The sequence below is a fragment of the Myotis davidii genome, unplaced genomic scaffold (assembly GCF_000327345.1).
Source record: "Myotis davidii unplaced genomic scaffold, ASM32734v1 scaffold38, whole genome shotgun sequence".
In the NCBI taxonomy this organism is placed as follows: domain Eukaryota; kingdom Metazoa; phylum Chordata; class Mammalia; order Chiroptera; family Vespertilionidae; genus Myotis; species Myotis davidii.
Genome location: NW_006291383.1, coordinates 125,205 through 137,439, shown reverse-complemented (window position 1 = coordinate 137,439; position 12,235 = coordinate 125,205). Strand labels below are relative to the sequence as shown.

Genomic DNA, 12,235 nt, shown 5'->3' with positions numbered 1-12,235 from the left:
CCTGGGCTCCCTCCCCACCATCGGAAAGAGGCTGTAGGTGGGACTGGACGTGGGAGTTTATAAAGCTCCCAGTGATGCTAAGGGGCAGCCAGGTCTGCGCCTCCTGACATGTGAGCGTCCTTCTCATCCCTGCATAGGAAAAGAGTGCCCATTCTGCCTTCTCCTCTCTCCCAGGGGACACTACCAGGGCAAGAGGTCCCCGTGCCCCAGGCCTCTCAGCTGACATGCGCACCCAGCCTTCATCCTGGGGCGATTCCCTTCCCTTCTCCATCCACCTCCCTGGGTGGTCTCACCAAACCCCTCTCTGCCAGCAGCAATTCACTATCTGGGAAGGTACTTGGGGGGAGGGAATGAAGAAGCTGGGGAGGGGAAGGAGGTTGGCACTTTGCTCCCCACTCTTATAAGTGCCCTCAAGTCAGTGCTTCTCAAAACTTGACTGTGCATAGGACTCACCTGGGGGTCCTGTGACGTGCAACTTCTGATACCGGAGGCTTGGGTGAGCCTGAGAAACTGCACGTCTAGTGACTTCCCAGGGGGTGCTGATGCTGCTGGTCCCGCCTGGAATAGCAAGGCCCAAGGATGCTGCTCCTCTCTACCCTGTCCATGGAAGTTTTGGGGGGTTCAATTTGGATCAATTGGGTTAGGTGGCTTCATAAGTGAGGGTACCAGGAATGGGGGACCTGGAGACTTGGTTGGGGTAGGATGTGACCAGAATGCTGCTTTGGCTCAGATAAGGCTGCGGACTCGATGCTACACTAACACTAGAGCCCAGTGGGAAGGTGTGTCCTCGCCTGGGCTGTGGCTTCCTCACAGAACATTAACCTGGACCTCAAGGCAACACAGAAGGATGGTCCCTCTGCTGCCCACGCCCTCCGTGACTGCCCGTGGCCGACTGCCATCTGTACACACGCTGACCTGATTCTACTGGAATCCTCTGCTGCCACCTGTCCTTCCCCACACGTGCCAGTTCCGGCTCTGCCTGTTTCCTTAGAGCTCCAGGAGAGATTGTAGGAAGCAATGTACATAAAAGCCTTGAGCTGAGAGTGTGTGCCCCAAGTACATCTGGTGGATGAATGTGAGCAACATAATTCTCTCAAATATCCCACTTACCATTTCCAAACCACCAGCACCAGGACCCAGCGGTGTCATTGAACAGGAAATATTAAGCAGGGCCCCGTGGTGCAAACATCGCCAAGATAGCCACCATGAGGAGGGTTCCTTTGATCTCATCTCTTCCCCAAACACTAGCTGCTGAGTTTTCAATCTGCTCATCTTCCCAGCGCCTCTTCATTAAGCCTGTTCCCCGGCAGAGGAATTAGGCAGGGCCTTGGCGACCCTCTGAGGAAGGCCGAGGCTATCTGCATCTCTCACCACAAGGAAATGACTACTGACAGCCCGAGTACAGCAGAGATATTAAGAATGACGGAGTGGAGCTCCTGGACCAGGGGAAAACGGGAACATTAATAAAAAATATTATAGCCCAGAGCATAGCGGTAAATGATAGATTGCAAAGCCGTATTTAGAGCCGGCATGAAAGTCATTGCCTGTGTCCTTTGGAATTTGCAAACGTGTGTTTGATTTTAATTGGCTGTATCAGAGTCCTTTGATTACGATAGGTCAACATATTACACTTCGAATTTCCTTGTTTTATTGTCCTTCAGAAACACTGGCTCCATCTCCATTTTTAAATTCTATAAAAAGACAAATAAGTAGCACAGTTAGTCTGTAAATGGCTCACACAGTTGAATTCTCCTGCTGCCTGCTTCTGGCTGATGTAAGTAAAAGAGGAAGAATGGTCCTGGCTGGTGTGGGTCAGTTGGCTGAGTGTCGTCCCATGCACCGAAAGGTGGCTGGTCCGATTCCCAGTCAGGGCACATACTCAGGTTGTGAGCTCCATCCCCAGTAGGGGTGTGTGTTTCTCTCTCACATAGATATTTCTCTCTCTCTCTCTCTCTCTCTCTCTCTCTCTCTCTAATCAATAAAAACATATTTTAAAAATAAAAAAGAAAAGAAGAAAAATGGAGATGAAATTCAAATCAATGTAGTGTTTACTTATTAAAAGTCCTGCTGGAAAAAAATGTGGCAGGCAAAGAATACCAAGAACACTAGAGAATATTAGAATTACTGTTTAATGCTTGCCAACCGGAGGCTTCTGGGCGGTCTACGGTGGATGCAGACCTCCTGTGCCCTCCTTGGTTGCTGCCATCTGTGACATGCATACTTGATGCTACTCCGTTATAGCTAAAGATTGAGAACAAATATAACAGTGATAAGTATCATTATTTTGAATTAAAAAACAAGTCCATACATGTCCTATTTTTATCATCAAGTACCAAGGACCTTTAGATGGTATGACCTTGTGAATTAAGTAAAGGTCAGTACTCAATGGAATCTGATACTGGTCCTTACAATATGTACAAACAAAACCTCTATGTGGAAATCTAAATATGTTTTCACTTGCTGAGGGGTAGCAATGACCTTAATAAACACCAGACCTCGTGCTTGAGGCATATGAATATCCTTGTCAAACTGTCTGAATAAGACATTAATGAATGAATGGAGTCCTTTAATTTTCCAGTCATAGAAAAAGGCTAATGTTGTTAACCATGACATATTTAAGTATCTGAAAAAAACAAAACAGGTAAATGAAATAAATGAAATGAAATAAAATCAACTGACAACTCAGATATTTGTGGAGTATTATTACAATGATGACATCAGAGCTTTGTCTCATTGATATTGGAGTTGGTCCTAAGAATGGTTTCCTTCAGCCTGGCTGGTGTGGCTCAGCTGTTTGAGGTTTGTCCCATTCGAACCAGTGTTGCTGGTTTGATTCCTGATCAGAGCACATGTTGGGGTTGCAGGCTCAATCCCCAATAGGGGGCGTGCAGGAGGTAGCCGATCGATGTTTCTCTCTCATCAATGTTTCTATCTTTCTCCCTCTTTCCCCCTGAATGGTTTTTCTCCATCGTGGAATCCAGAGCCACATACAAACATAAAGTCTCCCTTGTGATTACTCCTTCCCTAAGTGTACTTCTCACAGCTGTGGTGAGGGTAGGATTAGGGAAGTCCAATTAGCTTAAACACAGAGGAGATCAGGACTCCAAGAGAATGATACCTAAGAAGGGTAGGTTTTCAAGGCCGGGAGGGAAGACCTGGTGTGATGTGCTGTTTGGAGCTGTTGTGACACCATCTGAGTGTCAGGGTAGAGTCTGCCCAAACGCGGAGATGACTGGACGTTGGTGGTGCTGTTTCACATTTTGCAGACTTGCCTCTCCTTAGCACCATCTCTGCTCTAAACACTGGCAGGCACTGGTCACTAGGCTCTTGGCCATAAGTGGGCCCTGCTGGGCTGGGGCGGAGTTCCTGGAGAACCACAGGGGATTAATGTGCTACATGGCGGGGAAATGGAAGGGGCTCTGCCTCAGAGCAGAGCTGGGGTGGGGCTTCCCCTTGGGAAAAATAAACAGCAGCAAGAGTTGACTAGGTTTCTGGCTTTTCGTCACTGTAAGCCTTGGAAGGAAGGTAGGAGGATGTAGACACATCCTTTCAAGTAGGACCTGAGCTAAACTGCTGTCTGATTCTGTGACAGGCTCTGTAGTACCTCTAATATCAGTAAAAAGCTAATAATGAGAAACCAGATGGTAGAAACAAGTTAAAATGTAATCACAATAAATATAATTGAATCAATCTATCTATTAAAGGGCAGCAACTATCAAACTGGATGGAAACAAATGAACAACAACAAACCAAATCCATACAAGTTCTAGAACAGTGAAAGGTTAAAAAGAAAAGTTTGGGAAATGATATTGAAGGCATGTATTAATTTACTGAAGCATTTACAGTATTGTCAAGTAAAATAGAATTTAATAAAAAAAGAATTACTAAGACTAAAGAAACATACTACAAAACAATCCACAAGATACAACAAGCATAATCATGTATGCACACAACATAAAACCTTAAAATGTGTAAAGGAAAAACTAAAACAATTAGAAATTAACTAAACCATAACCAGAGTGGACGTTTTTAACACACCTCTATTAGAAATTGCTAGATGAAGTAAACAAGAGTTAAACAATCTATGAAATATGTGTCCAACATGACAAAAAATTTGGCATAAGAGATACAGATATAGAGGCCCGCATCCAGTTAAAATGGACACTATGTGCTCCTTTCAAGAACATATAAAACATTAAGAAAATGATCATATATTAGGACATAATTTTAAAACCAGTTTTTATTATTGAAAGCAATTAAGTGAAAAATTAAATGAAACATTTAATACTTGAAAACTAAAGCCTGCGCTCCTAAAGGACTCCTGGGTTAAAGGTCGTTTCATGGTGAAAGTGACCAGATACTTAGAACTGGATGTAAATAGTGGAACTACACACTGTGATGCTTGGAGGTGAGTTTATAGCCTTATGTTCACATTAAGAACATAAAGACACGGGGCCTTGGAGGACGCCAGCTGCTTAAGGATGAAGCTAAACATCTCTTTCCCAGCCACTGGCTGCGAGAAACTCACTGAAGTGGACGATGAACGCAAACTTTGTACCTTTTATGAGAAGCGCTATGGCCACAGCAGTTGCTGCTGACTCTCTGGGTGAAGAATGGAAAGGGTTTGAATCAGTAGTGGGTATGACAAACACGGTGTCCCCATGGAGCAGGGTGTCTGACTCATGGCCACGTCCACCTGCTGCTGAGCACGGGGCACTCCTGTTAGAGGCCAAGGAGAACTGGGGAGAGAAAGTGCAAATGTGTTCGGGGTTGCATTGTGGATGCCAATCTCAGTGTTCTCAACATGGTCATTGTAAAAAAGGGGGAGAAGGATATCCTGGTCTCACTGATGCCACTGTGCCTCATTGCCTGGGGCCCCAAAGAGCCAGCAGAATCCGCAAACTTTTCCATCTCTCTAAAGATGTCCGCCAATATGTTGTGAGAAAGCCCCTAAACAAAGAAGGTAAGAAACTAGGACTAAAGCACCCTAGATTCAGCGTCTTGTTACTCCACACGTCCTGCAACACAAACATCAGAGTATTGCCCTGAGGAAACAACGTGCTAAGAAAAATAAGGAAGAGGCCGGAGAATATGCCAAACGTTTGGCTAAGAGAATGAAAGCGGCCAAAGAAAACCGCCAGGAACACACCGCCGAGAGACGTAGGCTGTCCCCTCTGAGCGCTTCTACCTCTCAGTCTGAGTCCAGTCAAAACTGAGATTTTTATAAGAGTAACAAATAAAAAAGGACAAACATTAAAAAAAGAAAAAGAAGATAAAGAATAATTAAAACTGTAAATTCAGCCGAAACCGGTTTGGCTCAGTGGATAGAGCATCGGCCTGCGGACTGGGGGGTCCCGGGTTCGGTTCCGGTCAAGGGCATGTACCTGGGTTGCAGGCACATCCCCTGTGGGAGATGTGCAGGAGGCGGCTGATCGATGTTTCTCTCTCATCGATGGTTCTAACTCTCTATCTCTCTCCCTTCCTCTCTGTAAAAAAATCAATAAAATATATTTAAAAAACCCAGTAAATTCAATCATTTCACAAAAGGACAGTAGAGAAAACCCAAAGAACATAGAAGAAATTTAATAATAAAAATCAAGAGAAAAAACTAATGAAATAGGAAACAAAGAAATAGTAGAGGTGAACAAAATCGAAGATAATTCTTTGGGGACAATAATTCTCTGTCAAGACAGAAAAAAGAGTAAAGTATAAAGTTAAGGTAAAACTCAACAATGTAGGGAATGAAAATAGGAGCAGTAGTGATTTTAAAAATTACTAGTGAATACTGTGAAAAATTTTATGCCTAACATGTTACTATAGTAGTCCCCACTTACCTGCAGTTTTGCTTGTACCAGTTCAGTTACACATGGTCAACCACAGTTTAAAAAGGTTACATTTCCCCAATCACCAACATCATCTGCTCCTGATACTCAACCATTGACATGATGGTTCCATAATCCAGGATCACCAGAAGCAGAGGATCCTCTTTCTGACATGTCATCAGAAGGTCAATAGTGCCTAACACTACATCATGCCTCCATCATTCCCCTCATTTATTCTCATCACGTGGGCATTTTATCATCTCACATCATCACAATAAGAAGAAGGGTGAGTACAGTATAATTCAACATTTTGAGAGAGAGAAAGAGAGAGAGAGAGACCACATTCACGGAACTTGAACAAATAAGTAAGAGTCTCTTCTGCCCTTTGGTTAGCATTTACAGGGGACGTGGAACTACCCTGCCAATGGGGTACAATGGAAATAACGTTACATGACTTTGAAGCTAAGTCATAAAAAGAATATAATTAAAATGTGTTCAATTATCCTGGTATATACATGCAGAATATATTATATTATTCAGTACTTTTCTATATGTTTAAAAAAGTAAATTAAAATACTGGGGGTAAGAATCCTAAAAAATACTTTTGCCTAGGTCACAATTTTGCCAAGGTTAAGTTTATTCCAATTCTCATGGTAGTCTTATTTTGGCCATTGGCACTTTACTTAACCTGTCTGGATCCCCCACATTCTCCTGACATAAAATCATTCTCTTAATTGAATACAGGCAGTGCTCAAGGTCACACTGGACGTTATTCAATGCCATTGTTTTCCCCCACCATGGCCTCATTGGTGGAATCCAAGGTGCTTGGGAAAATCTAATCCCATCTGCCTCTCTCTGGAGCTTGTTCCTAAGCAAAGTGTACCCCCTTTCTCTCTCTCTCTCTCTCTCTCTCTCTCTCTTCTCTCCCTCTCTCTCTCTCTCTCTCTCCCTCTCTCTCCTGGCTTGCCTTTCACTAGTTGCTTAGCACACTTCCCTTTCCCTGTTACTGTTTTTCCCCAAACACATGGTGCTTATAGACAGGAAAGAAATGGAAGTTATTCAGCTGCCAGGCTGCTAATCAATACCTAGAAATTGACCCTCTGGAGATGCCAATCAGAGGAAGGGTGTTCATGGTGCGGCCTCTAAAATACCTGAGAGCAGGGACCCACCAGTCCAGCCCGGCTGTGTCCGGGGGCAGAATGACGACTCATTGTGCTTGTAGCTGGTTGAGATAAATATATGTGTTACCTGCTGGCATTTTCCTGCTTCTCTGAGGACTTCAGGGCTGTCTGTGTGCACGTTTTATGCTTATAAACAGGAGCAGACAGAGACCTGCTTTTCCCTGGTCTGGTGCTCATTCTTGCTGCGAGGCAGTGCTTATTGACTCCCGCTCGATTCCTGGGCTCTGCTCTCCTTGCATTGCTGTGGGGACCCAGGCAAGACACCGAGGTTTTTCAGCTGATGAGCACATTGTGCTGCAGGGCAGCCTGCCCTCTGAGAAATATCTGGGCAAAGATAGAAATAAGATAGGAGGCAGAGAGGGAATGAGGCAGGTAGTGTGTTTGTATATGAGGAACTAGAGAAATAATCTTTAAATGTGAATGACACACACACACACACACACACATGCACACGTGAACACACACGCACACACGCACACCTGCACACACGCATTTGGTACCCAGGAGCCTTGGGTGCAGGTGGGAGGAAGGCTTGGGTTTGCAATGAGAGAGATAGAGACCTGATTTCTCAACCAGCTGCCAGGAGACTTTGCATGTGGGTAGGGAGTGGGTAGGGAGTGTGGGGTGGCATTGGGGGAGGCGTCCCAGGTGCTGAGAGAGACTATGAAAAAGGATGCAGGTTCCCTCATTACCTTAGGACAAGGGGTAATTAACCACAGAGAGGCTTCCTAGCGGGGCAGGGGCCTGCCTGTAAAGAGGGTCTGGCAGCCCATGGGATTTGGAGGCAGCCCTGAAAACTTAGCCAGTAACAATGTCAGGGATCTCCTGTGTCCCCCCTCATTCCCCATAAATTAATGATTTCTGGTTTGGTCAATGACTAAAATGTCTGTAGGAAAGAGAAATACTTTTATCCCACAGTTTGAGGTAAGGCCCAAAACTCAGCCGGTCCCACTGAGAGAGACAACCCCACAAGGAGGGTAGAAGCCCAGGCTCTGGATTTTGGTGAGGCCTGGGACCCCTCCCACTCTGCCTTTTGCTCCTGGGTGATTTCCGTCACTCTCTGAGCCTCATCGTCTTAGTCTGTAGATTGGGGACTTCAGTTTACACCTTCCTTACAGGACCCTTATAGGGATTAAGGAGCCAGTGGGATTTTTGTACAGTAATGTAGGTAAACCATCAACAAAGAGCAGCTATTATGAGTCCATCTGTGCAAATGAGTGTAGAAGTTTCATTCATCAACACGAGTGATAGGCTTTCTATTTACATAAGAGAAGAAGCAGAGAACTCAGAGGACACTGAGGGCCTTAGAGGGGGAGAAGAAGCAAGAGGGAGAAAGGAAGGGAAAGCAGCACAAACAACAAGGGTGGTCACCAAGGACAAGGGGACACACAGGTTCCTAACTCGCCCAGAGGCAATTCTGTTTCCACGTGTGGGTTCAAGGCATGGGCCACACGCAGTCACTGAAGCAGGTGGATCAATTTCTAATAATTTCCTTGGATATTTGACTTGGGTAATGGGACCTCATTCCAGATCAATTGCTATTGAAATATATTCCCCTACTACTTTGTCTTCCCCAACTCAAGTGCCTACTTGCACATGGCAGAACTTGCCACATCCTGACCCCACATCCTGACCCCAGCTGAGACCATGCCTAGAGAAGGTTCTGACGGCGTGCAGCTCAGAGTCAGGGGTGGCGAGAGACACAGTGATTTCCTGAAGGGCAGGGAAGGAGTCAGCATGGAAGGGCAGGCAGATGGAAGCGGGGCATCCAGGCCGAGGGAACCGCCTCCAGAAATGCCTGGACAAGCAGTGGGGTCAGGATGTGGCAAGTTCTGCCATGTGCAAGTAGGCACTTGAGTTGGGGAAGACAAAGTAGTAGGGGAAATGGCAGGTGAAGTGGGAGGCTTTTTTCTTGCTCCTTCTTTGTTTAAAGGGCTAACACATTCTACTGCTAATTAAGATATAACTTCATCTAACTCTCCATAAAGATCACAGACTTTTGGGAAATCAGACAGTAAGTCCACACATGTTAAAAAAAGAAAGAAAGAGACTGAGCTGGTATGTTTCTTTGTTCTTTTCTGGCTATTTCCCTCCGTTGCATCAAACCATGTCCTTTAGTGTCTGATTCTAGTACATTCAGATCTTATCAGCCCTTTCCTTCAGAAGTCATGGTGACTACCATTTTGTAAGTTAGAATGATGACAAACATGTTGCAGTTTTAGCCTTCTGTTTTTGTCATTTCCATACATACCATTTTAATGGTGAAGCAATGAGATTATTGGCATTAAAGCCACTTACGTCTTCCTGTCCCCAAGCTCATTCCTACACCATTTTGCCAGAGGTTGAGAGAGAGAGAGAGAGAGAGAGAGAGAGAGAACCAAAGAGTAAAGCAACTTCCTTCAAACTAGGGGAGCATTCCTTGGTATTCATATATATTTTTGTGTGTGTTTGATTTTTATTTATTATTTTCTTTTTATATATATTTTTTATTGATTTCAGAGAGGAAGGGAGAGGGAGAGAGAGATAGAAACAGCAACGATGAGAGAGACTCATTGATCGGCTGCCTCCTGCACGCCCCCTACTGGGGATTGAGCCCACAACCCAGGCATGTGCTCTGACTGGGAATCAAACCCAGGACCTCTTGGGTCAGAGATCGATGCTCAATCCACTGAGCCACACTAGCCGGCCGGGTGATAGCTTGAAGTTCAAAGCTCAGTATGATCTTAAAGATGTCTGCCACACCCAGTCCCTCATCAGCTGTATCATTTTTTGTTTGTTTATGTAAATAAAAGCACATGCTGACACATTCCTCCCCACACCCCTGCAGGTCTGTATTTTGCTTCTCATTTGGCCTCATGCTCTGAAGACCTTCACAGCAGCACGCAGCTCGCTCTCGCTCTCGCTCAAAGCTGCCTGGTGTCCCAGCAGCCCGGGCGCAATAACCCAGGCCCTCGCACCCTCTGCCCTGCGGGCTCTGCCCCAGGAGCCATGGTATAGGGCAGTGATGGCGAACCTTTTGAACTCGGCGTGTCAGCATTTTGAAAATCCCTAACTTAACTCTGATGCCATGTCACATATAGAAATTTTTTGATATTTGCAACCATAGTAAAACAAAGATTTGTATTTTTGATATTTATTTTATATATTTAAATGCCATTAAACAAAGAAAAATCAACCAAAAAAATGAGTTTGCGTGTCACCTCTGATACGCGTGTCATAGGTTCGCCATCGCTGGTATAGGGTGTCCCAACATTCACGCAAGATTTGCAATTGAATTGAATTCAATTTAATTGCAAATCTTGCGTGAATGTTGGGACACCCTATATACGTAGGTCGCTGTGCAGGTGGCCGGTGTGACCGAGTTACCGAGCTGGGGCTGCGAGCCAGGTCCCTGTGTCTCCCTACCTGTGGGGACAAGACAGATCCCTGCCCGATGCTGCCGCTTCCACGCCCACCCCGGGGTGCAGCACCTGCTCCCAGGCCCTGCCCAGTGCCTCTAGCCTTCGGACGGTGTGCTCATCTGTGGGGTGAGAAATGGAGTCTGTTAGTCTCAGTTGCATTCCTGTTGTTGGGAACGAAGAGCCACTGGACTGTGTGTTCTTGGAAGAACGAGCAGGACCTCTCGTCCAACATCCACCCGAACACCCAGCACCGGCTTTGGGAGGCACCTAGTGAGACCGCGTCGCACACCGCCCTCCCCTCCCCTTCGCCTCGGTGGCTCCCTCTGGAGGAGGAGGAGGCGCACAGCACAGGGAGACCGCTGAGGCCTGCTTATCTGCTCCTGTTTGGTGGCTGATGTGGTGGCCTAGGGGGCTTGGCCAATGCCAGCGATGCAGGCGTGAGTGAGGCAGGCTGAGCCAGGGCGATCCTAGGGGCACCGTCTCAGCACCGGGCCCCTCCCCGCCTGGCCAGCGTCCCTCTCCTCTGAGCGAGGTCCCGTGGGCGGCCTGCAAGGGCGTGAAGACCCTGGAGCCTTCCTGTGGCCCCAACCGCAACTCCTGTGCTCACAACCACCTTTGTCGCAGCCACAGGCCCAATGGTCTCTTTGGGGTGACCTTGCCCAGGGCGCAGGCTGCCTCCGCTGGCGGAAGCCGGTGGCTGAGGGTTAGAAATACACACACATTTTTAATGGAAGCAAAATGGGGCGATGGCGTCACCTCTGAGCGAGGTCCCGTGGGCGGCCTGCAAGGGCGTGAAGACCCTGGAGCCTTCCTGTGGCCCCAACCGCAACTCCTGTGCTCACAACCACCTTTGTCGCAGCCACAGGCCCAATGGTCTCTTTGGGGTGACCTTGCCCAGGGCGCAGGCTGCCTCCGCTGGCGGAAGCCGGTGGCTGAGGGTTAGAAATACACACACATTTTTAATGGAAGCAAAATGGGGCGATGGCGTCAGCGCCAACAGGGATTGAGCGCAGGCCAGGCAGGGCTAGTGCTGTGCCCGGGTCATGGAAGCCACAGCAGCTAGGAGACACGAAGGGGGGGGGGGACTGGCCGTGGGGGGCCTACGAGGAGCCCAGGCTGCCAACTTCATCCCTGGGGAGGAGCTGAGGCTCTGGCCCAGTTGGTTCTGTGCAAACCTAAAGGGTGGGCACCTGGCGGCTCCGAGTGGCTGCACAGCTTAATTACTTAATCACACCCCCCGAGTAATCAATCAACCCACCAGTATTTAACCATAGCACGCTAGAGCGAGCCTGCGAGCGTGAGAGCGAGCCTGCGAGCTTGGAGTAGGTGGGCCTTTTATTTAAATTTTTTTTAATTAAATCTTTATTGTTCAGATTATTACATTTGTTCCTCTTTTTCCCCCCCATAGCTCCCCTCCACCCATTTTCCCCCCTCCGCTCTCACCATTGTCTGTGTCCATAGGTAATGCATACATGCATATAAGATCTTTGTCTAATCTCCTCCTGCACTCTATACACCTGTCACTCTGAGAATTATCAGTCTGTTGCATTTCCATGCCCCTGATTCAATTCTATTCACAAATTTATTATGTTCATCAGATTTTTTATTCATTTGATTTTTAGATTCACTTGTTGATAGATATGTATTTGTTGCCACTTTGTTGTTCATATTTTTTATCTTTACCTTTTCTTTCTCTTCTTCTTCTTAAAGGATACCCCTTTAACATTTCATATAATACTGGATTTGGTGGTGATGAACTCTTTTAGCTTTTTCTTATCTGTGAGGCTCTTTATCTGACCTTTAATTCTAAATAATAGCTTTGCTGGGTAGC

The 12,235-nt window shown here is 46.5% G+C and overlaps 1 pseudogene; it reads left to right on the top strand.

Moving 5' to 3' along the window:
• Positions 1-4,481: 4,481 nt before the first annotated feature.
• Positions 4,482-5,246, top strand: LOC107183220 (annotated as a pseudogene).
• The last annotated feature ends 6,989 nt before the right edge of the window (positions 5,247-12,235 follow it).